Source organism: Canis lupus, chromosome 27 (genome assembly GCF_011100685.1).
Source record: "Canis lupus familiaris isolate Mischka breed German Shepherd chromosome 27, alternate assembly UU_Cfam_GSD_1.0, whole genome shotgun sequence".
NCBI lineage: Eukaryota > Metazoa > Chordata > Mammalia > Carnivora > Canidae > Canis > Canis lupus.
Window position 1 is genome coordinate 4,804,591 of NC_049248.1, and position 18,229 is coordinate 4,822,819.

Genomic DNA, 18,229 nt, shown 5'->3' on the forward strand with positions numbered 1-18,229 from the left:
ACCATTGCATGTATGGTCTCTCTTTCCCACTAGAACGTAGGCTCCAAGGACAGGAACTGGCTTCTCTCTATCTCCTTGAACAGCATCGGGGGGCAGGTGGGAGGAGACAGGGTGACAGCTGGCCAGCTTGACTTCATGGAATGTGTCCAGGAGCCTTTCTAGGACTACCAGGCTCCTGTCTCTTCTATCTGTGGCCCTGGAGGCATGCTGACATTTTCCTTACTCTTGTAAAAGCCACCCCATGGAGCTATCTTCCTTGTGCCAGACCCTCTCTGCTCCTCTGTCTCTATAGCCTTCATCTCCTCTTGGTGCCATAGTTGACACCTTATGTTGAAGCCCAGCCTGAATCCAGACCTCTGTAACAAAGTGAAATTAAGAAAGACATCTCGGACCATTCTCATGCCTTGGATCGATCAGTCACCTGGCTAAGGGTTTGTCCTTGGCTTAATGGCCAGCTGTGACCATGGGGTGATCTCCTTTCTTTAACCTTTGGGTCTCACATACTAGGGGAACTCTGTCTTATTCTCATACCCTACCCCACCCCTGCCACTGCACAGAGGTCCCCCACCCTGGAGCCCTCTTCCTGAAGACAGATTTTTCTGGGTCCCTGCCTGGAATCTTGAATAGCACCACTCTGCATACCTGGCTTCTGAGTGCAACCCCACCCATGTGGCACTTATCTTAGAACCTTGGGCTGCCACATGCTGTGCCCAACCCCTGGCCTGTGGTCTTGGGACTGCGAGGATAAGCCTGCTTGAGGTTGGGTGATCTCCTCACACCTGTGTAACCACAATGAATTTCCTGGCTCCATGTCTAGAGCCTCCCAGGCTGCCTTGAGCCCAATGCCTTAGAAGCAATGAGCTCATATTCAGCTAAGGCTCAGACATAACATGTTCAAGGATCAGAAGTTTGGCCAACAGCACTTATTGGATACTTAATGAATTCCAGGCCCTGAGCTGGCCAATGGCATGTAGCAGAGCCAGCAGGCATCACCCTACCCTCATGGCCTCACTCTCAGTTGTCAGTCTCTGGGCAGGCTGGGCTCACTCCTGCCCCCAAACTGAGAAATGAAGTCCCTCGGCCATGTTTCTAAACAGCCTGCTCTACCCTATCCCACCATATCCAGAGCCTGAGTGCAGCTTGGAACACAAGCTGTGTCAGTGTGAGTGGTGAGGTATTGGCCTCCTTAGCATCTCTCCTTCATTAAGCCTATGAAACAGGAAGAAAATATGCCTGAATTGCCCTGCTATCTATGAATTCCGTAGAAGGGCCCAGTCTGTCATAATCAGAGAATGACGGCCCGGAAGGAGGTCATTTATCACAGCAGAAGTGAAAAGGGTCTTTCCCAAATACTGGACTCTAGCTCATACCTCAGCCTCGGCAAACTGAGCAGAAGGAACTCCTGGGCTGCTGGGTCACTTGACCCAGGCCCTGCAGTCCCCCTTTCGAAAAGGCAGCATCAGTCACTGGACAGTCTGCCACAGGCTGTGAGGATTGGAGCCACAGACCAAGGCAAACCCCAGTGACGCCACTTACTAACTGTGACTTTGGGCAGGTCCCTCCACATCCACAAGACTCAAAAAGAGATGACCTGGATGAAATGAGATAAACATAAAGCATCTCTGGAACCAGTAAGGCACGATCGCAATTCCGGTTATATTTGCTATTTTAATGATATTTCTGTCCTGCATTCCAACTCCATTATCGAGAAGCATACCTGGATGCCAGTGCCTGAGCCTGTGGGCTTCTGAGGGTCCTGGTGGGTGCAGGATCTGCTGTCAGAGCCACGGTCAGCAGCCAGCAAGGCCCCAGGACGGCAGGCCTGTCACTGCAGGTGACACACACATAGAGTTTCTGCCAAAAGCCCTGGGCTAAAGTGGCCTGCTTGGTGGCTCCTGTTCATTAGCTCTTTAAAGGCCTCACAAGTGGTTTGTGGAGATCTCCCAAACCTGCATCAGGAAGTGACTGACACCAACAAATGTGTGTCCCTCCATTAGAACTAAAAGATCCTCAATTAATTCTCATTAATTAACCCACCTAGGGTACTCTGGGCAGGGCCTCCCCTTCTGGCTTTGTCCACCTGCATTTCAAAATGTAAGGACTTCCCAGGGACATTGAGACTGAGCCTAGAGTCTACATCCAGGGCCTGGTTTGCATCCCGTGGAGAAGAGCAGTAGCAAACCAAAATGTTCGCTTTACTCTGGAATCCAACACATGCTGCTTTTCCCAGAAGAATTTCCCTCTAGTGGTATTTGGTTTTGATAAATAATGTATTGAGTTTGTGTGCTCAGAGCATCTATTCTGTTTGATGGCCAGGGTTAGTGGCTTGGAAACGCGTTCTGGGCCTGGCAAGAGGGATGAGGTGGGGACCTGGCTGGGAACCTCATCTGGACGGCAATAACCACATAAATGCTTACATGAGAGTTATCTGGCTCCACTTAATAGGAAATAACCAGCCACCTCCCCATTGTCACAAATTGACATTAATGTGTCTGAGGCACATGCCACTGTGGTATTGTGAGTCAGAGGGCGTTAGAAGAACAGAACAATAGCAATCCCTTTCTGTGCCCAGAGCAAGGATTGAGCCTCCCAAGAGAGCATCTGTGCAGGAAGACAAGAGCAAAGCCTAGAGATGCAGAAATACTGTTGCACACCCTGCCGCATGGTCTAGGATTAGCATGTCATCACAAAACATGGAGGATCTATTTGGGAGCAGGAGGGCATGCCCTCACCACCTGTTGTCTGGAGACAGGGTGCGGCTTTCAGATCAAGCATGGGATGCTACTTCATCTGAAGCACCAGGCCTGTAGTTTCAGTCCCAGTTGGAACCAGAAGAGCAAAGTGAGTAGTCTTACCTAACTTCCTCCCTTTTGTAGATATTTCTTGAGTCCCTCCCATGGAGCAGACTCTACGGTAGTCACTGGGAACGCAGGAGTGAACAGAACTAGTGCGTGTGCCCTCTTGGAATTTACAGGCTAAGGGAGGAGCAGAGCCTAAATAAAAATGATAAATATGAGGAAAGAGGAAAGGCAGAGGCTGAGGAAGTAAGAGCACTAGGAAATCAAGAGAGCTTCTGGGGGATGCCTGGGGGGTTCAGTCGGTTAAGACCTCCAACTATGGATTTCGGCTCAGGTCATGATCTCAGGGTCATGGGATCAAGCCCCATGTCGCTCAATGGGGAATCTACTTTCTCTCTCTCTTTCTTTCTCTCTCTTTCTTTCTGCCCCTCCCCCCATTGCACTCTCTCTATCTCTCTCTCTCTCTCTCTGAAATAAATAAATCTTTAAAAAAGAGAGTCTCGGGATCCCTGGGTGGCGCAGTGGTTTGGCGCCTGCCTTTGGCCCAGGGCGCGATCCTGGAGACCCGGGATCGAATCCCACATCGGGCTCCTGGTGCATGGAGCCTGCTTCTCCCTCTGCCTGTGTCTCTGCCTCTCTCTCTCTCTGTGACTATCATAAATAAATACAAATTTAAAAAAAAATAATAATAAATAAATAAATAAATAAATAAATAAAAAAGAGAGTCTCTCTGAAGATACAACTTTAATAGGAATTCACAAAAGCAGAAGCAGAGGAGTGAGGCAAAGGAGGGAGAGATGGGGAAGCATCTGTGTCAAGGCCCAGCCCAAAGGTGGCCACAATGTGACATATTTGAAAAAGAGGGGCACCTGGGTGGCTCAGTGGTTGAGCATCTGCCTTTGGCTCAGGTCATGATCTTGGAGTCCTAGGATAGAGTCCCCCATCAGGCTTCCTGCAGGGAGCCTGCTTCTTCCTCTGCCTGTGTCTCTGCCACTCTCATGAATAGATAATAAAATCTAAAAAAAAAAAAAGAAAGAAGAAAGAAAGAAAGAAAGAAAGAAAGAAAGAAAGAAAGAAAGGAAGGAAGGAAGGAAGGAAGGAAGAAAGAAAGAAAGAAAGAAAGAAGAAGAAAGAAAGAAAGAAGAAAGAAAGAAAGAAAGAAAGAAAGAAGAAAGAAAGAAAGAAAGAAAGAAAGAAAGAAAGAAAGAAAGAAAGAAAAAGAGGAGCAGAGAAGAACAAAGGCCAGGGCCAGGGGATAGCAGTGAGAAGATACAGCTAGGGCCCACGGTCAAGGGCCTTGGGAGGCACAGTGTCAGGGAGATACTTGCCTTGGGCACTGAGAAGCCACTGAGGGTTTAATCAGGAAAGTGACAGGACAATATTTGCCCACCACACATGCTCACAATTTAATGAGCTCAAGTTGGCAGTCCTTTACTCTGGAATCCGGTAATAGACTTAACCTACTGCCTGCTTCAGAAAACCACAGACAACCATAGACAAGGTCAACATAAATCCAGCAGGGCCTCCAGGAGCCACGAGTGGAGGGTGGAGATTGAGGCTTCTCTAGAATGCCGCTGTGGAAAATGGCTTGAATACAAATTGCTTCATTGTAGGAATGCCTTGTTCACCATTCAGGGATCTACAAAGGAGCAATTTGTGCAACTCTGAGATTATTTGCATTATCCTTTCTGGTGTCATGTCATACTGTTCTCCTCACAAGGCTGGCTTCCCCTCGGCTCAGAGGATGTAATTGTCTGGGAGGCAGAAGGTGGTTGGTAGGGTTGGTATAAGGCTGGCTCTGTATCTCTGGATGGTTCTCCTGTCTCTGAGCCCCAGGCAACTGTTTCCAGGGGAGCATAATGCTCAGCATCGCTTTTAACTCACAGACGGATTCTTGAAGGATCTTTCAGAGGCTTCGTGGGTCATAATGGGTTTCTGATATTATGACAATTGCTTTCTGGCCATGCTTGGTTAGCTCAGTTGGATACAGCATTGTGCTCAAAGCCAAAGACGCAGGCTTCACAGATTCACCACTCAGTTTCATGGTCATGGATGACGCCTTGAACTCCAGCCAGCCTTGGAGAGAAACAGACCTGGGCCTGAAGTGTGACTCCTGCAGCCAGTGGCTCTGAGGCCTGCTGAGAGTTACTGGGAGTCTTTGTTACTATGTGAATTCTTCCTCTGTTCAATGTGGATGAGACTAATGCCATTCTCCAGGGTCGTTGCAAGTGTCAGATGAGGTAGTCTGAGATGTCCTGCTGACTCACCCCACACAGCATGCAGCATGTGGCAGCTGCTTATAAACGGTAGCTCCCTGTTCTTGGAACTGAGGGCCCCAGATGAGAACAAGCAGGTGACTCTGGGCTCTCTTAGGGAGGAAGGGAAGGAGAAACAACTCCAAGTAGAGTCCCTGCCCACAGTAGATGGAAATGCTTGCTTTCTGGGGCCAAAGAGAGAAGGCACATGATCCTGTTGCTTGGAAGCAATTCTGAAGGTGGTTTTGCAGATGCCTGGATTAGAGACACCCTGGGAGGTCAGAGCAAAGCCAGAGCTTGGGGAAACCCGAGGTCATTCAACATGACTCAGGCCCCAGGCTGCCAGCTGTGTGGAGCAGAGTTGGACCAGGAGCTCATACCTGGCCATGATGGTGGGAGGCTGCCCACGGTCCTGAGGACCTGTAGTCTCTAGGGAGCAGAGGAACCTGGCTACACTGGAATGTGGATTCTGGAGCTAGGACCCCAGTTCTCCGTCTCCTGGCTGAGTAACCCCAGGCACAGGAGCTAGCCTCTCTCTGCCTCAGTTTCCTTGACCTGTAAACTGGCAGTACTATCTTCCTCAGAGGAAGCAGTAAGGATTCAATGAGAACTGTGCCCGGTGTGGAAAATTAACAAAGCAGGAAACCACAAATGTTGGAGAGGATGCGGAGAAAAGGGAACCCTCCTGCACTGTTGGTGGGAATGTGAACTGGTGCAGCCACTCTGGAAAACTGTGTGGAGGTTCCTCAAAGAGTGAAAAATAGACCTGCCCTACGACCCAGCAATTGCACTGCTGGGGATTTACCCCAAAGATTCAGATGCAGTGAAACGCCGGGACACCTGCACCCCGATGTTTCTAGCAGCAATGTCCACAACAGCCAAACTGTGGAAGGAGCCTCGGTGTGCATCGAAAGATGAATGGATAAAGAGGATGTGGTCTATGTATACAATGGGATATTCCTCAACCATTAGAAACGACAAATACCCACCATTTACCTTGACGTGGATGGAACTGGAGGGTATTATGCTGAGTGAAGTAAGTCAATCGGAGAAGGACAAACATTATATGGTCTCATTCATTTGGGGAATATAAAAAATAGTGAAAGGGAATAAAGTGGAAAGGAGAAAAAATGAGTGGGAAGTATGAGAAAGGGAGACAGAACATGAGAGACTCCTAACTCTGGGAAACGAACTAGGGGTGGGGGAAGGGGTAGTGGGTGGGGGGGTGCGGGTGACTGGGTGACGGGCACTGAGGGGGGCACTTGACGGGATGAGCACTGGGTGTTATTCTGTATGTTGGCAAATTGAACACCAATAAAAAATAAATTTATAAAAAAAAAAAACTGTGCCCGGGACGCAGTCAACATGGTATATTTTCACTATTATTGCTATGATTACAGGCTAAGGCTCTGACTTATGCCAGGCTCTGAGTGTCTCCAGGACCTGGACATGTTGGCCTCTGAGAACCTCACCAGTGTGAACCACACTCCCTGCGTCTCTGGGCAACTTTCTGTGCCTACACCTATGATTCTGTAATTACCAGAATCTGTTTCTGTGTCTGTTCCCCTCGCCCCGAGACTGCAATCTCCTAGAGGGAAATTTCTATAGCTAATTCATGTTTATGTTTCAATGTTGAGTACAGTCCCATGGCCCATCATAGACACTGGATAAATATTTGCCAAAGGAGCAGATGACATGCTGCCACGACACTCCTGCTGGTTGCCAGTACACCTGTTGCTTCTGTTCTTGGGACCTCCTGTGTGGCCGGCCCGTGTAGGCCTGAGGGTTCTCATCTATGAAACAAAGGTGCTTGCTTGGGATGATCTTCAGGCATCCCTCTCACCTGCTCCCAGCACCAGCCTGAAGAATCTGTGATTTTCACATTCTATAGTTTCAAGGCTCTTATTTTGTGACCCTGGGCTCAGAGTTTTCCAAGAAGATCCTATGCCAGACTTTTCAGTGGGAGAAAGGAGAATGGCTGCTGGACATTTTTTTTGGGTGGGTGGGGGGCCCAGGGTCAGGGTGAGAAATATGGCTCAGGGTGGAGAATGAAGGTCCCTCCAGGACTACAGAAAGACACCCCAGAGGCTTTGCCAGTGAGCAGCCAAAGGAAATGGAAGGGTAGGCCCAGCTGCAGGCTTCTCTGGGCGCTTCACTGCACTTTATTAGTCTGTAACTCTCCTGAAATGGGACTATCTCTTGGAAAATCATTTTAATAACCAAGAGGAAATGGAATTAAGGGTACTGGCTGCCTGCTGGCCGAGGCTGACTGACTCTCATCTAGGTATGGACTTCATTTGGCTCTGCTAATATTGCCTATTGGTTATCTCTGATTAGATTCCCTTTTGTGTGTCATTCCCCAGAGTGTCCCCAAACAAGGAGGCCTGTGAAGATGTGGGTTCTGAGGAAGTTGAGGGAAGGGGTGGGAGGAGTGGGACTGTACAGTTATCCAGCATCAGGTAGAGGGGGCTCGGATTGACAAATAGTAGATGGAAGCTGAGGACAAACAATGTGATCACATCTAAGCACAGTGACTCTGGCCCCAGACTTAAGAGTTTGGGGGCTGAATAAGTCCCAGCTCTGTTGCTGGCCAGCCTTGCTCTAGAGGAGGTCTTGATGTTCATTGAGTGTCTTGTCCCACAGAGGGAAGATGATCCATAGAAGATGTCATGAAAGAAAGTTATAAACTCTGAAGTGCTCTATACTCGTGGGTATTCTGTTACTCCTGCCCAGCCCACAAACCACATCTAGCTTTAACTATTTATATGCATGGAAATTTGGGTCTGGATAATTCAAAGGTGTAGATGATACAAAAATCTAATTTTATTTGGCTTGAGGTTTGCAGCGTATAATCCCCATCTCATTCTGAGAAACCACCTTTCCTAAGGTTCGCTGTATTTATTTAGAAAAAAATCAGTGGTTAAGATTTAATGACTTAAGGTACGGGATTGATGCAGGCTGGCTGGGTCCAAGGACACAGAGGGCAGAGACAAGAGAGGTCCTTGACTACGTGCAGGATAGAAAGCAAATGCCAGCCAGCAGGGAGTGAGAGCAGAGTTTATTGAAGTTATAGAGCAGATACAGACAGCATCTGGGAGACTCGGAAAAGAAAAGGAGCAAAGACTCGTCTTTTCTTGGGGCCTGGAATTTTTATTGAGGATTATGCTCTGATGTAAGTATCCTCTAAGGCATCCAGGAACTGATTAGAACAAGGCTAAGGGTCCAGGTGTCCTCTATAAGTCACTTATTCCTTGGAGTCAGGGGATCTTGGTGCCAAGATGTCTAGCACTTGTATATCATGGCTTCATGGGGTCATTCTCATCCAGTCCTTCCTTAGATGTTATCTGTTATGCTGGATGACTTCTAAAGAAATCACGGACTCTCTGTCCCTTCCAAGGAGGACACACATTATTTGCCCTATGAGGTACGTGTAAAGTGGGGTGCAGGTCTTAGCAAGGATAAAAGCAGGACAAGGAGCAAAAGGCAGATTTTTATGGATTCCTTCAGTTTCCCTATCTGAGAAGGAGGAAGTATTTACCTGCCTGGAAGCACCCTGGATTGTGGGAATGCCAAGGTTTAAAATGTGGCCTGGCTCATGAGCAAATAGGGGTCACATTGGAAGTTGAGGTTGGTTGGTTATGAGGTTCTTTCTCCCTCCTCACCACATCCTGGTCCTCTCACCACAGGTCCCGGGACCAGCACAGAAAAACCTTACTTCTCTTCCTGCCCTTAGTCACAGATCTGACCCTGTTACTTCCTCTAAAACCCTCCACTGTGGGCAGCCCGGGTGGCTCAGTGGTTTAGCGCCGCCCTCAGCCCAGGATGTGACCCTGGAGACCCGGGATCGAGTCCCACATCGGGCTCCCTGCATGGAGCCTGCTTCTCCCTCTGCTTCTGTCTCTGCCTCTATTTCTGTGTCTCTCATGAATAAATAAATGAGATCTTAAAAAAAAAAAAAAAAAAAAAAAACAACCCTCCACTGGTTCCTTGTCACCCACAAGATGGTGTTTAGGTCCAGGTGGGCTCTCAGGGTTTGGTCTCATCTGCTTACACCCCCAATTCCTGCTCCATCCCTGACCCTAGAATCCTCATCCTACACCTGCCCACAAGCCTGGCAGCCAGCACTGCTGGATCCCCAGACCATCTTCCCTCTTCCCCTTCTCTTCTCGCCACTGCTCTTCCCCACGACTTGGACTGCTCCCCTTCTGTCTTTGCTGGAGGGCGCCCCTTTACCTTCCTGCTCTCAGGCCACCATTCAATCCTTTGATAAAAGGAAGCTCCCCCAACTCCAAACCCAGAGACAACTTAGTCTCACTAACTTCCCACGTCCCAGAGCACCCTGCACTGTCCCTCTCATTTCCCATCGCTGCTGTAAAGTTCCACTGACTTTGAGCACCCTGATTTTTTTTCTCCCTTTTATGGTCCAAGGGCCTAGTGTATTGCTTGGCACAATAGCACATATTCAAACCTTCGTGGAAAGCATTTCAAGCCATCAGTTGTGGGACTACTGAGGAGGGGTCAGGGATGAAATTGGAATGGGTAGAGTGTGTAGTTTCATCACAGAGTGTGGTGTGTTTGTGTGTGATACAAGCATGAGTGTGTGGTGTCTGAGTGCATGGTGTGTGTGGTATGTTCTTGGTGAATGTGTGTATGTGAGTCTGAGAGTGTGTGTTGTGTGTCTGAATGTGTGTGTCTGGGTGTGTAGAGTGTGTGGTATATGTGTGAGTGTGTGGTATCTGAGTATGTGATGTGATGGTGTATGTGGTGTGTCCAAGTGTTTGGTATGTTTGCATGTACATGTGTGTGGTGTTTGTGTCATACACGTGTGAATGTGTGGTGTCTGAGTATATCGTGTGTGGTATGTGAGTGTGTGTGGTATATATGTGGTATGTGTGTGATGTGTCTGAGTCTGTGGTGTGTGTATGGTGTGTAAGTATTTGGTGTGTGTATGAGGTCTGAGTGTATGGTATGTTTGCATGTACATGTGTGTGAGGTGTATGGTACAGGTGTGAGTATGTAGTATGTGTGGTGTGTGGTATATGAGTGCGTTTGGTGAGTATGTGATGTGTCTGAGTGTCTATGTATGGTGTGTAAGTATTTGGGGGGTGTGTGTGGTACCTGCATGAGTGTGTGTGTATGAGTACCTGTGTGGCATGTGGTATAGTTCTATGTATGAGTATGTGTGAGCATGTGGGGTGTACGTGTGTGAGTACGCTATATCCACAGACATACAGTGAATTCGGTGTAGCAGCTGAGCCCCGACTGTCCCTTGTGAGTGTGGAGCATCAGCATGTGGCTGCTCTTTGAGGCCTGGTAATGAGAGGGTGTGTAATACTATGGAGGCCTCAGAGCCCCAGTAGGCCATCTGCTTCGCTGATGGCCTGCTGCATGGCTGTAAGCAAGTCCTTGACATTCTCTTAAAGAATCCAGCCAGAGGGAACAGCACAGGCAAAGACACAGAGGCATACAAGAGCAGATCCAAGGGCAAGAAAAGGTTCACACACAAGCAGATTTTTCACATTATTCCATTCCATTATTTTTATTGCTAATAATAGTAATATTAAGCAAAAGTTTTAAAGCTCTTTTAACTTCTACTTACATCAGAAATTCTGGTGTGTGTGGGGGGGGTGAAGATTGGCATTATTTTTAGCAATAAGACAAGTAGAAGTAGAATAAATAAACTAGTAAGGAAAAACTGCCCAGGTGATTCCAGTAGACATCCAAGGTTGAGGACCACCAGGTGGAACGACCACCTCACCCGAGCCACGGACAGAGCAGTAGAGCCACTTCCAGGTGAGGCAGCCTCTCCTAGTCTCCTCACTGCAACTCTGGAGCTGACCAGCGGCCCATGGGCTGAGGACCTGCTGCGGGGACCACTTATCAAGTCTCAAAGAGATGATAGAGCTTAGGGAGAATGACTTAAATTGTAGCTGGAGAAAATTGGGCTGGGTCAACCAAAGTGGGCCATGGCCCCAGGTCATCCCCACTCAGTATCCGGGGACAGACAGGTACCCTTGCTGTGACTGGAGCCTGAGAAACTCTCACAGGTGGGTTACTGGGAGCTGTGGGGCTCTGGGCTAACAAATGGCCTTCCTGAAAAACTGAACACACACGCTTGGGAAGGTGGGCTGTGCCCTGCCAGGGCAGTGGGCCAGGAGCCAGCATCACAGCAAGTCATCCCTCCTGCCTGGGCTACAGCCTCCCCATCTGTGACAGGAGGCAGGTTGGTGAGCCTGCCCTGGGTTCAGTCTGGGGCTACCTTTGCACACGACAGTCAGTGCAGAAGACAACCCGCCACCGCCACCACACCATGTGGGGAGTGAGGGTGCCAGCATTCATGCTGGGGGGCCTTGTTCGTGTCCCACAGAGTTGAAGAGGGAACCTAGACTCTGGGGTTCCCAGCCACTGCTCAGGCTGAAGACTGCTGTGCCAGCTAGAGACAGAGAAGGGTGGGGAGAGGGGGAGATGGGCCTCGTGAATGAAAACTGCCTTGGGAGGGGGCAGGAGAGAGTGGGAGGAAGGGAAGAGGGTGGGATGGGCACAGAGGGAGGAAAACGCAGCCTCATCTGCTTGTTTGTGTTTCTTGTATTTAAGATGCTGACTTCTAGCATATTTTTAAATCCATCAGACATGAAAGGCTGATTTAAATAGACCCGCAGTGTGAAGCTGGTAATTTCACTTGCCACAATAGAGGAGCTGGCAGGACGCTGGCAAAGATGCAGCACCTCTCCCCATGCCAGGCAAGCTGTGGAAGAACGGGAAGACTTTTAGGCCAGGTGCTTTCTACTTCTGGGCAGTGGGAGCATGGGGAGTGGATGGTGGAAAGAGAGATGAAGAAAACTGGAAAGGGAGGGAAACGTGGGGCAGGGGAGAACATAGAGAAGGGTGAGTGGCAAAACCAACTGGAGAAATGGACCGGCTCAACATTCTCCTGGTCCAGGGATGCTTCTTGGTCAACTCATCTAGACTCCCTGGCACATCTTATACTAGTATACTTTTACTTCAGTCTCACTTCAAAACAATCCCAGACTCTCAGGGTTGGTGGGGTAGAGGTAGAGGGAATCCTAAGAACAGAGTGTTCAACATCTGCTTGAATACCTCCAGTGTTAGGGGCTCACTATCTGGTGAGGCAGCCTATTCCATTGCTGGGCAGTGCTCACTGGAACATACTTCCTTAGGATGGATCATAATCCCCATGTTCTGTGCTGGGTGGTCCTAATCTGGCCCTGTTGAGTCATTCAGAGTGAGTGTAATGCCCAAGTTGGCCCTTCATCATGGAACACAGTATTTGGGTCCTCTCCTACTCCAGCCCTCCTATGCTTGTCCCTAGTCTCCTTACCATAAGTGATTATAGCATAGATCTTTCTAAACCAAAGTATTTCTGGATGCTAATGAGTGTATTTCCTGCTGTAGTCAATGCAACAAAATTTCAGGAGTTACAAAAGACTTGTCATTCATTTTTTTTTTTTCTCGTCTCATTCAGCACACTGTTATTCAGCCCACATTCTGAGACCAGGTTAGCCCCTCCTGTTGGCACATAGGATATGAAGGTCCTGTCCCCAGGAGCTTTTCTACAAGGAATGGAGCCAAACCCATAAAGAGAAGTGTAGGGGTAGAAGTGCCAGGAGCCCTGAGAGTCCTTCTCCAGTCGAATCCAAGGTTGAGTGGGGCTGGTTGAGGCCCTTAAAGGAAGGGAGTCTTAGGGTGATGGCATTTTTATGGAATGCTGGTGTATACTTGTGGGTTTCCAGGTGTTTCCTCCCCCTTGAGTACACTAATGCATCAAGGGCATTAAGTAAGCTTGTCTTCCTTTCTTGCTCCCTTAACTCTGATACAGCCTGAGACAAATACCTTAGATCCTCAGTCGCTAGGCATTGAAGAGAGCCAACCTTATATTCATTCATGGAATAAAAATGTTTATGAAAGTGTTTTCTGAAAAAACTATATTATGGTAAAATATACAAAATGTAAAATTTGCAATTTTAACCATTTACAAATGCACAATTCAGTGACATTGTGTGCAGTCACAATATTCTGTGCAACCATCACTCTCCTCCAACTCCAGAGCTTTTCACCATCCCAAAGTGAAAGAGTCTATAAACCATATGTGTAAAGGTAGTTCAATTAGGAGTGAACTGTTGAAGTCTTGACTGGACAACAACATATCTATTACGTAAATAGAAAAATGAGTAAGACAAGAACCCTGTCAGTGAGAACCTCGTAGTCTGCGATGGTGGGACCCTGCCCTATTTCAAGGCAGAGTGGAAAGATGACAAAGCATTCTTTGACAGGAATCTGTAGCTTGAAGGAATGCAAATTTTCCTTATTCTACTAGCCCAGGGAAATGGGAGATGCTTTTACCTAGGGCCCCAGATTCTGGTTACCAAGAAGTGTGGGACTTTGTTTCTTATTTTGTTTGGTCTTTTGCACAGGGAGATAGAAGATGATGTAATAACTAACATTTGTCTAGAGGCTTTCAGTTGACTAAACCCTTTCCCTAGAGTTCTTGTTTGACCTTCACACTAGCAGACAGTAGGACAGGGAATTCTATTTTAACAGATTTGGAAGCTAGGGTTCAGAACACCCAAGCAGTTCCAGATTTTGCCTAAGGCCACACAACTTGTGTGCAGGTTTGTATTCTGAGCTGATCTTTAGAGGTTACAGAAAACATCTGGGAGAGGCACAGCCTGGTAAAGATGGTCTGTTCTATATCTGGAAGGAAGAGAACCAAGCAGGGAGGCATCTTTATACACAAAGGCATGGAGCCCAAGTCAAATTGAGTTGTTGAGCTGCCTGAGGGTAATGGATTGCTACTAGCAACAGCTGGGGAGGCTGCAGGGTGATGAGATGGAATGCTTTGATGGGCATCACACTGTCTGAAATGCAATTGAATCACAGCAGCTGGAATGCTTCTCAGCACTCGTTTTAAGAGCCAGAAGCAGCAAATCATTTGAAGCAGTGAGGGAACCCCATGGGTCCACCAGACTACAGAGATCCAGTCATCCAGCCTCTGGGAACTGAGGCTCCATTGGAGTGGCTCACCAAGTGCTGGGCCTTGTTCTTGAGAAATGATGCTCTATTCTCAACTGTTCCTATAAGGCAAACATTGTTTGCCAGACACTATGCCAAACATGAGGCAGAGATGAATGCTCCTGCCCTCGGGAGTTCAGTCCAGTGCATTTCACTCATTACAAGCCCTGTGGGCAGTGTGTATAAATAAGTACAATACAATATCATTACAGAATGGCCTTGGGGAGCCTATGGACTGGATGTTAAATCATACCCTGACACTCTGTCCTTGACCTGGTGCTACACACGCTCAATGAATTCTAGATACATAGTCATCTTACTTAAATGCATTATGAGGCTCCTTGAGCTCTACATGTTTAAATTCCAAGTTAAAAATAAAAGCCCATTCCCTCTGTCCATGTTTTTGGGCATTTTTGCTTAGTAGTGCAATGTTTTCATGGGTAGCATTTACTTTTATAGGTCAGATGGATCCAGTCATAATTCATTATGATGACATATGCCTCACTGGCCCTAGGAGTCCTCATTTGCTGGGAGGAGAGTCTCCTGGTGCATGTCAAGAGCCTGCAAGTACCACTTCTGAATCAGAGCCAAAGAGCTGATGAAGTTCCAGCTCTGAGAGAGGGGCTCATTCTTGGACTTGACTCAGTCCTTCCCTAGGATGATAAACGATACAACCTCACCAAATCCATCTCAGTTTCTATTGGTTTCAGGTCCTCAGCCAAGCACCATATGGTTTCCCAACCCCCATCATTTCCAGCAAGGTTCTTCCTAAGTAGGGCACTTCACTGCAACTGGTTCCACTGAACTGTATGAAAGTTGGAGTTATGATGTTCTTTGTTACTGCTACTGCTGATAATTAGCATATTTATTATTAGGAATATTAATAGAGTTAGGAAGTGGGAAAGGTTTAGAAAGATCCTACATCATGTCAACCATCATCATCCCTACCCCTCACCCTGACACACACACACCCAGATAAGAAGGGAAGAAATAACTAATAAAGTAAAATCTTAAAGATTTTGACTGAACTTGGTTAGAATTTGTGTAGCCAATTTCTTTTCCCCAAATAATGAGAGGAGAGGTGACAGTGCTCCTAAGCCCAGTCAGCAAGAAATTACTTAAATATTTGTTTCTGTATGTTTGTGTACTGTGATTTCATCATTTTGAAGTAATTAAACACTTCTGATCTGTAGTATTCCCCCATCTATCCCTTTGGAGTGAAACTGTGGAATGTCTGGCTTCCTGGCAGAAAAGCGAATGCTGCCTGAGGATGTCTGGCTTCCTTTCACTTTCTCAAGGAGGTGGACATTACCTTGGGCAGCTCATCTCCAGCAGGATATCCAGAAGCTCAAGGGGGAAGGGTTGTTTCTCAGATCTGAAGGATTTCTGAGTTTCACGTCAGTCATCCAACACAGAAGACAGGAAAGGCTTTAGGGAGGAAGTTAGAAGTGGGGCTAAAGCATGAGACAAGTCCTGGCTATGTTGTGTGAAGTGTGAGGGAGGAAGAAAGGACTAGTAAGTAGAACTTGATTTGCGCACAGTACAGATAGCTAGCAATGCGAGGTCTTTGAAATTTTAAACCAGCTATTTTAAGTTTGTTCAAAGGTCTAAAGGAAACCATTTCTAATGAACCAAAGGAAAGTCTGAGAACAATGCCCCACCAAATAGAATCAACAAAGATATAAAAATTATGAAAGAGACCAAATAGAAATTCTGGAGTTGAAAAGTACAATAATGGGAATGAAAAGTTCCCAATAGCATATTTAAGCAGGCAGAAGAAAGAATCAGTGAACTTGAAGATAGGGCTATAGAATATCCAGTGTAGGGAACACAAAACGTAATGAAGAAAAAATGAACAAAACCTCAGAAACCTGAGGGGCACCATCAGGCATGCCAACGTATGCATCACAGGAATTCTAGAAGGAAAGGAGATGGAAAAAAGGTGTCAAGAATATTTAAGGAAATAATGACCAAAAAGATCCCAAATTCGATGAAACCTATCAATCTACATATCCAAGAAGCTCAACAAACTCCAAGTAGGATGAACTTAAAGAGACCCATAGCGAGACACATCAAAATCAAACTGTTGAAAGTCAAAGACAAAGAACTTTGAAAGCAGCAATAGAGAAGCAACTCATCATATAAAAAAGAGCCTCAATAAGATTAACAGCTAATTAACAGCTAATTTCTCATCAGAAACCATGGGGCCAGACACAGTGGATGGTACCAAGTGGAAAAAAAATCCCCTGACAACCAAAAGTTCAATATCTCACAAAACTATCCATCAAAACTGAAGGATAAATCAAGACATTTTCACATAAACAAAACTGAGAGTGTTGGTCTTTCGTAGATCTTCCCTACAAGAAATACTAGTGAAGGGAGACACTAGATAGTAACTTGAATCAACAAATTAAGAGGACTTGTAAAAGTAATTACATAATTAAATATAGAAAATGCTATGAATGTATTTTTCATTGATGGCTTGTTTTAAAATCTAATTTAAAAGAAAACTGCATAGGGGTACCTGGATGGCTCAGTCAGTTAAGCATTTGCCTTCAGCTCAGGTCATGATCCCAGGGTCTTGGGATGGAGCCCCACATGGGGAATCCTTACTTAGCAGGGAGCCTACTTCTCCCTCTTCCTCTGCCACTCCCCCTGCTTGTATTCTCTCTCTCAAATAAATAAAATATTTTTTTTAAGAAAAAGAGAACTGCATAAAGCAATAACAATACATCTATGTTGGTGGAAATAAAATGTATAAAGATGTAATTTGTGATAATAACAACATATGGAATGGGGAATGGAACTATGCAGAAGCAAAATTTTGTGTCATATTGAAATTAAGTTGGTATTAATCCAAACTAGATTATTATAAACTGAGATATTAATGGTTACTTTCAGGGTACCAACCAAGAAAATAAGTAAAAAAAATATAGTAAATGAAATGATAAGGTAATTAAAATAGTATGTTAGAAAATAACTAACACAAAAGAAGGCAGTAATGGAGAAATGGAAGAACAAAAAGACATATGAAATATAGAAAAGAAATTGCAAAATGGCAGACATAAATCTTACTTTACCCAATATATTAAATGTAAACAGTAAACTTTCCAATTAAAAGGCAGATATTGGAAGAATATATTAAAAAAAAAAAACGTGATCTTACTGCATGTTGTCTACAAGAGATCAGTTTACATTTAAAAGCATAAATAGGGAGAAAGTACAAGGATCAAAAAGGTATAGCAATAGCAACCAAAAGACAGCTGGAATGCCTCTACTAATATCAGACAAAATAGACTTTAAGATAAAAATTGTTACTAAAAGCAAGAAGGACACCTTATAATGATAAAGGATCAATTCATTAAGAAGACATAACAAATATGAACATATATGAACCTAGAAATAGAGCCCCAAAATATTTGAAGCAAAAAACTTTAGGAGAAGGCAGCTCTGTCCTAAATACTTGACCCCCATGACCACTAGGGATTTATTCCCTTGAGCTAGGGTTTTGTGCCCTTTAAAGTTCTTCATTAACACACACACACACACACACACACACACACACACACACACGAGCGCCCACACATATATATACATATAGCCCTTAAACCACCATTTGCATTAATACCTTAGCTGAAATTGGTTTAAGATCCTTCAGAGCACTGACTGCTAGTGACAGAAACAAAGGGTTGAGCTATTTTTGATAAAACATAAAGGTGTGACCTGGAATGGGCCCTCAGGAGAGTAGGGAAGAAGGATGGAAGTGTTAACAGATAAAGAGTACAGGATGGGGAGTGGTGGAAGAAAGCTAGTGTATCACAGAGGAACAGAAAAGACCTCAAAGAGACTGCCAAGAAAGATAAATGCCAGACAAATAGCAAAACAACTGGGGCAGACTGCCTGGGTGGCTCAGTTGGTTAAAGCATCTGACTCTTGGTTTCTGCTCAGGTCATGATCTTCAGGGTTGTGAGATCAAGCTCCATGTCAAGCTCCATGTTCAGTGTGGAGTCGGCTTGAGATTCTCTTCTTCTCTACCTGCCCCTCCCCCTGTACATGCTCTCTTGCTCTCGTGCTCAAATAAATAAATCTTAAAAACAGACAAACAAATGAACAACTGGGGCTTTGGTTTGGTGCTGAAGCCCCTGG

The 18,229-nt window shown here is 46.0% G+C and overlaps 1 protein-coding gene across 5 annotated transcripts in view; it reads right to left on the minus strand.

The window, feature by feature from the left end:
• Positions 1-18,229, minus strand: part of CRACR2A (calcium release activated channel regulator 2A) — a 163,027-nt gene that overhangs the window by 14,358 nt on the left and 130,440 nt on the right. For 3 of the 5 annotated variants that reach the window (XM_038576493.1, XM_038576490.1, XM_038576492.1), the window contains one exon: positions 10,565-15,999. The exons of 1 other annotated variant lie outside the window; for it this stretch is intronic. The gene's annotated coding sequence lies outside the window, so the exon portion shown is untranslated. Of the gene's footprint in view, positions 1-10,564; positions 16,000-18,229 lie in introns of those variants that run through there. One more of the 5 variants, XM_038576491.1, reaches the window with a different exon arrangement.